Source organism: Zeugodacus cucurbitae, chromosome Y (genome assembly GCF_028554725.1).
Source record: "Zeugodacus cucurbitae isolate PBARC_wt_2022May chromosome Y, idZeuCucr1.2, whole genome shotgun sequence".
Taxonomy (NCBI): domain Eukaryota; kingdom Metazoa; phylum Arthropoda; class Insecta; order Diptera; family Tephritidae; genus Zeugodacus; species Zeugodacus cucurbitae.
This window is the reverse complement of record NC_071673.1, coordinates 6,497,921-6,504,723: the sequence shown is the minus strand read 5'-3', so window position 1 is coordinate 6,504,723 and position 6,803 is coordinate 6,497,921. Positions and strand designations below refer to the sequence as shown.

Genomic DNA, 6,803 nt, shown 5'->3' with positions numbered 1-6,803 from the left:
TTCATTACAAAGATGTTACAGAAGTGCTGCACTCAAAATGGTATACACAATTTTAAATTCAATGAAATTGGGTTCATAATATCTTTCTAGCTTCCCAATGATGTGTTGTGAAAATAGTTCAAATCGGTTAACAACCACGCCTACTTCCCATATACCAGAACTTTGAAGTCGATCTGAATCGTGTACTTTACAATATATAAAATAAGCACTAGTGAAGATATCGGAACAGAACTTTGCAAACATACTGCATTTAAGTAGTGGCATCGCCCTTCTAAAAATCGTCGAAATCGGTTCATAAGTTTTCAAGACCCTATATATCGAATATGAGGACCTCAGTGCTTCTAACAAATTTTTTACCGAAAATATAGATAAGTCTCTCAGGTATTTAGAAGAAATTCAGAGGGAATATGTTTCTTCTAATAATATGTCTCCGTGCCAAAAATGAGTGAAATCGGGTCATAACTTCCCCTATCTCCCAAATAACTAATATTAGGGTGCGACTTTTAATGAACTTTATACCATATATATGCCGAATAAGTGGATCAAATTGTTTGTTATATTAATTAAATTAAGTTAATAAATTGCGAGAGTATAAAATGTTTGGTGACACCTGAAATTAGCCGATCCTTACTTGTTCAAATACATTTTATTAGCTATTAGGCAAATAATTTAGTACTTTGTACCAAGACAGTTAAATTTGTTTTCATTTTAAAAAGCTCAAATGATCTACATAGATCTCTACTTTCTGGAAATACCCTGCAGAGGGTATCAAAAAGACGCTGTCATGGAGATTCTTCATCATAAACTGAAAATCGTCTTACAAATCAAAGAAAATACGAATCGCAATGGCGATAGAGGGTCGAGTAATGAGACCGAGCGAAGCGGGACCGTGCTGCAAGTCGTCTATAAGGGTGTACAGTTGCTGGCGTACACCGATGATTTTAATATTATTGGACTCAACAATCGCGGCGTTTGTTCTGAGTTTTCTAAACTAGAAAAGGAAACGAAGCTAATTCACCTCTCATGGTGGACAAGGTAAGACAAGAGTTATCCCACGTCAGTGTTGATAGCCATAACTTGGAAGTTGTAGATAATTTCCGTACGCACTTAAGCGGGGAATTTTATATGTAAATTTAGAGAAAAAACAACGATCCCGAAAAATATTGTCACTTATTGTAGTGGAGTTATAAAGTTTGAAAAATGACATCCCTTTCGTTACTATGATTTACCAAAAAAAAAACTCTGTTGAATGGTGCGGATTCAATGAAGACCACGATAATGTAGTGTAAGTTAACACATAATGCCCAATTTCCAGTTGGGTACGATTGTGGTGAGGTCAATACAACATCTTGCCTCATCAGCAGATTGTGTGGGCAACGACCGCCACTAAAGCAACCACATATCAGATTACATAAACAGTGTCAATAGCCATTTGCGTAAACAGTTGACCAGCGATCGTTGCTTGCACTATCACCAATTGTATGAAGCAGAGTAAGCACGACGCAGACGTCAAAGCCGGAAGCGTCGACTACTGAATATGCGTTCTTAGGGTTTAATGGTTAAGTTAGGTATTGGGTTAGTTTAGATTTAAGTTGAGCTTAAGCCGGAGCACACGTTTCAGGCCAATAAAGAGTACTTGCAAACATATGACTTGTATAATTATTGCCGCGTCCGACGACCGGCTAATACAGTGACTACAGCGTACATCTTTTACTGACGCCCAACGTGGGGCACGAAAATTTGTGATCAACAATCAACAACCCAGCTACGGAGCATCGGAATTACCATATTTATTGAAAAATCATGTAAGTGAATGACACAGCCAATCGTCATAATTTGTTAAATTAATAAGGCAGCATTATATAAAGAGTGAAGTGATTTTTTTTTTTTATTTTTTTTTATTGTTTTGGTGGCCGTTAACGATTGCGCCGCGTTTGAGTGAAAAAATACTTGTGTGTGTTAGTTTGTTCAGGGTCTAATGAGCCACCCCCTTTACGATAAAGAGCTTTACGATAACTCAGTGCAGGAATTGATAAACCATACTAGCAGGTTACGTGTGGCAGACGTTGTGGAAACAGAAACGGTATGGACGCAAGATAGGAACAAGCGGTGTTAGAAGCCGCATTGGCGGCACAAGCCGCTCAATGGAAACAGGTTATTGATGAAAAAATTAGTGAAGTTGGGAACGAGATGAATGCATTGAGGATCACGACCCCTGAAGTAGAAAGCTACCAGAAAATTGCGATAGTGCAGGGAAAATCGTGTAGTCAGACGTTAGACCTCGTCAAGTCATTGCCAGAGTTTGATGGTAAACAAGAGGAATATATCTCGTGGAGGCAAGCAGCGATGGCCGCCTACGAATTATTCGAACCTTATGAAGGCAGCGTAAAGCATTACGAGACAGTGGGTATTATTCGGAATAAGATTAGGGGTTCAGCGAATAATATACTGGCCTCATTTAACACAGTTTTAAATTTTAAGGCCATCGTTTGTCACAGTACTATGATGAGATAGAAAGGAAACTGACCCTCATAATAAATAAAACGCTAATGACACATGATGCAGCTGCTGCAGCTGTCCTAAATGAAAAAATTAGATGTGATGCCCTAAACACGTTCGTATCGGGTTTAAAAAGACCCCTACACCAGGCTTTATTCCCAGCTAGACCAAAGGATCTACCAAGTGCCTTGGCAATAGCTCGCGAGGCCGAGTCGAGTCACGATAGGTACATGTTCGCGGCAACTTACGCTAAAAATGCCGAAGAGAGAGCTCAAAAGTCAGGAGGTCAAAAATCCCAAAAGAAAGGCTTCATCAAAAGGCAACTTACGCTAAAAATGCCGAAGAGAGAGCTCAAAAGAGGGGGTCAAAAATCCCAAACTCGGCGGCAAAATAATTATTCACAGAATAGTGGCGGCGATGCCAATCACGCAAAAAATCCACATTACCTCAAGAGTCAGGGCAGAAATAATGCAGGAAAGGCTTCATCATTTAGGCAACGCGAAAAGGATAGGGATTTTCGTGGTAGAGGCCCCGAACCTATGGACGTCAATCCTAGTTCGTTTAAATTTAGGCACCCAACGGAATACCAACAGGCACAAGCTGCCGGTATTCACAATGCTCCCGTTCAAGGAAATAAGAGACAGAATAATTCAGAGCGTATGACAGATTTTAGGCGTCAAAGGATCAACAATTTGAATCATTCGGATGTTGATCAGGATTTCCAAGCGTATGAGGTTGCTGCCGCAGCTGCAGTAGCAGAGGTAGACAATGAAAATGGGGTTGACTACGAAAGTGACTCTATTAATTTTTTAGAGGCCACTCCCGGCTACCGTTCCTTGAGCGGACGTTGGCTGGGAAAACACTAAGGTTTTTAATTGACACGGGGGCGGCAAAAAATTATATCAGGCCCGTAAAGGAGCATAAAGGCGTAAAGCCGGTAGACTCCCCGTTTAATGTGAACTCTATCCATGGGTCCAATAAAATCAAACAGAAATGCCTGATAAATATTTTCGGGGTAACATCCCCATTCTTTGTGTTGGACTAACAAGTCTAACACTGTTCGACGGAATCATAGGCCTTGACCTAGACGGAGGCAAAATAAATTATGGTACCATGTCAGAAGATCTGCATTATCATAAGTGCAGCAACGTTAACTTTACAAATCTCAACGACATACAGGTACCAAGTTCAGTGAAGGCAGAATTTAAAAAAATGATCCTGAAAAGGATTAAGACATTCGCAGACTCTAACGAGCTGTTGCCATTTAACACTTCGGTTGTGGCCACGATCCGAACCAAAGATAACGAGTCTGTTTATTCGAAGTTGTACCCTCACCCAATGGGAGTGGCAGATTTTGTCGAAAAGGAAATAAGAGAATTGCTACGCAATAAAATCATTAGACCGTCAAGGTCCCCTTACAACAACCCATCCTGGGTCGTGGATAAAAATGGTTACGACGAGCTAGGCAACAAAAACAAACGTCTGGTTATTGATTTTAGGAAGCTCAACGAGCGCACTAAACAAACACATTTTTTTAAAACAAGTGTGGAATATCTCGGTTTCATAGTAACAAGAGGTGGGGCAAAAACTGACCCCGCAAAGGTCAAAGCCGTTCAGGAATATCCTGAACCTAAGGATTTGTTCAGCCTTAGATCCTTTCTAGGGCTAGCAACCTATTACAGGTGTTTCATAAAAGATTTCGCCTCCATAGCAAGACCTCTAACTGAGATCCTAAAAGGTGAAAATGGCTTAGTAAGTAAACACAAGTCTAGAAGGGTACCCATTGATTTTAGTGAGGCGCAACGCAATGCCTTCGAAAGATTAAGAAACATCCTAGCATCTGAAGATGTCATCTTAATGTATCCAGATTTTAAAAAACCATTTGACCTAACGACTTCGCTAACGGCATTGGCGCAGTCCTCTCGCAGAATGGTAAACCAATTACAATGATTTCAAGAACGCTGAAAGATAGGGAAATGAATTATGCAACAAATGAAAGAGAATTACTGGCCATAGTATGGGCAAAGATAAAACGGTGGAAGGCATTCACAGACGAGCATAATGCTAAAATTCATTATAAACCTGGTAAGGAAAACTCTGTCGCAGATGCTCTCTCACGGCAGAACATAAATGCGTTTGAGAGCGAACTCAAATCTGACGCAGCGACAGTTCACAGTGAATTGTCACTGACCTACACGGTCGAAGCAACAGAAAAACCCATAAACTGCTTCAGGAATCAAATAGCTTTGGAGGAGTCGCGTTTCCCTCTGAAACGAAATTTTATACTCTTTGGCGGAAAAACCCGCCACGTTATTCACTTCATAGATAGAAACAGCCTAATTGACGAAGTAAAGGAGGTTATTAACCCCCTCGTGGTGAACGCGATTCACTGCGTGCTACCGGCGCTAGCCAGCATACAACACGAATTGGTAAGATGCTTCCCATCTACCAAATTCTGGTACTGCAAAAGCATGGTGTCGGATATTACGAACAAGGATGAACAAAGGCAAATATTCACTACTGAACACAATCGTGCTCATAGAGCTGCGCAGGAAAATGTGAAACAGATCCTCTGTGACTATTATTTTCCGAAAATGTCCAAATTGTCACAAACTGCAAAATATGCACGAAAGCCAAATACGATCGACACCCTAGAAGGCAGGAACTCGGCGTTACGCCGATTCCATCGTACGCAGGTGAAATACTGCACATAGATATAATAACCCTTGCGAAAATAAAGGTAGTAAATCCAGTAATCATTGATGACGACGGTTTGAAATCCATATTGGTTGGGCAAATCACAGATATAGCAATCACTGAACTAATGGAAGTGTCAACCGTTAAAGTTATTCAGCACAATGATGTAATTGATTTTATAACCAAATATCCTAAAGTTAAGTTTTTGTGTAGGAAAGTTTTGATTTTTCCGGTGGTACACAACGGCGTCGTGCTACAAATCAACGAAAACACAGTGGTCGAGTGCAAGAGCGGAATTTTGGCGGTCAACAACTGTGAAGCAACAACAACTTCAACGTTCTGCAGATTAACTACAAATACAACAAGCGCTCTGCCACTTCACACCGGTAGCACAGCATATCGTAAAACGCAACCGAGTCACATTAACGCTAGCACCATAGTTGACGATGGAGTCATAATCATTAACGACAGCCCAACCAGAATCGCCATTGATGAAACACCTGAGAAAAATGTAAGTGGCACGTATCTTGTCACTTTCGAGGACCATGTGTTCCTGAACGGCACTAAGTACGTTAACAGAATGAGCAGGCTGGGAAAGGCTCCAAGTATTGCTGCTTCACCCCTGCTGAACATCACTGGTCATGAGACCATTTTGAGTTTGCCTTACCTTCACCGCCTCAACAATCAAAATCTACAAACCATTGACGAAATTAAAGAAGATCTAACGACCGTTACGAGCTGGACACTTGCTTTCATCCTGGGTCTGGGTGTAGCTGCGTTGCGCAGTGGCCTCGCTTTCCTCTGGCAGTACAAGAAGAAAACACGAGCATTACACGAGATTAACCTGGTAGTGAAAGACATGGCAACGAACGAGGACGATCGTGTTTCGAAGGGGGGAGTAGTTAACACATAATACCCAATTTCCAGTTGGGTACGAATGTGGTGAGTCCAATACAACATCTTGCCTCATCAGCAGATTGTGTGGGCAACGACCGCCACTAAAGCAACCACATATCAGATTACATAAACAGTGTCAATAGCCGATTGCGTAAACAGTTGACCAGCGATCGTTGCTTGCACTATCACCAATTGTATGAAGCAGAGTAAGCACGACGCAGACATCAAAGCCGGAAGCGTCGACTACTGAATATGCGTTCTTAGGGTTTAATGATTAAGTTAGGTATTGGGCTAGTTTAGATTTAAGTTGAGCTTAAGCCGGAGCACACGTTCCAGGCCAATAAAGAGTACTTGCAAACATATAACTTGTATAATTATTGCCGCGGCCGACGACCGGCTCATACAGTGACTCCAGCGTACATCTTTTACTTGTATTCTAAAAGATTTGTTAAAGGAGATTGGGTGTTGTTATATAACTACAACGGAAGAGAGAATTGTCTCCTAATTTTCAGTGTAGTTGGGATGGACTAATGAAGGATGTTCTTAAATGAATCTATGATAAGGTGAATCGCATGGTAATAGGTAACTTGTCGGATTTATCCTGAGACCGAAATTCGTAATTGCCAGAATATTCGAGTGGTGATGTGTTGTCAACGATATACTATTTAAACGCTGCCGACCTAGCAACAGAGCTTATTTATATTTAAAAA

General features: G+C 41.1%; 1 pseudogene; it reads left to right on the top strand.

The window, feature by feature from the left end:
* The first annotated feature begins 2,190 nt into the window (after positions 1–2,190).
* On the top strand, positions 2,191–6,109 carry LOC128923487 (uncharacterized; annotated as a pseudogene).
* The last annotated feature ends 694 nt before the right edge of the window (positions 6,110–6,803 follow it).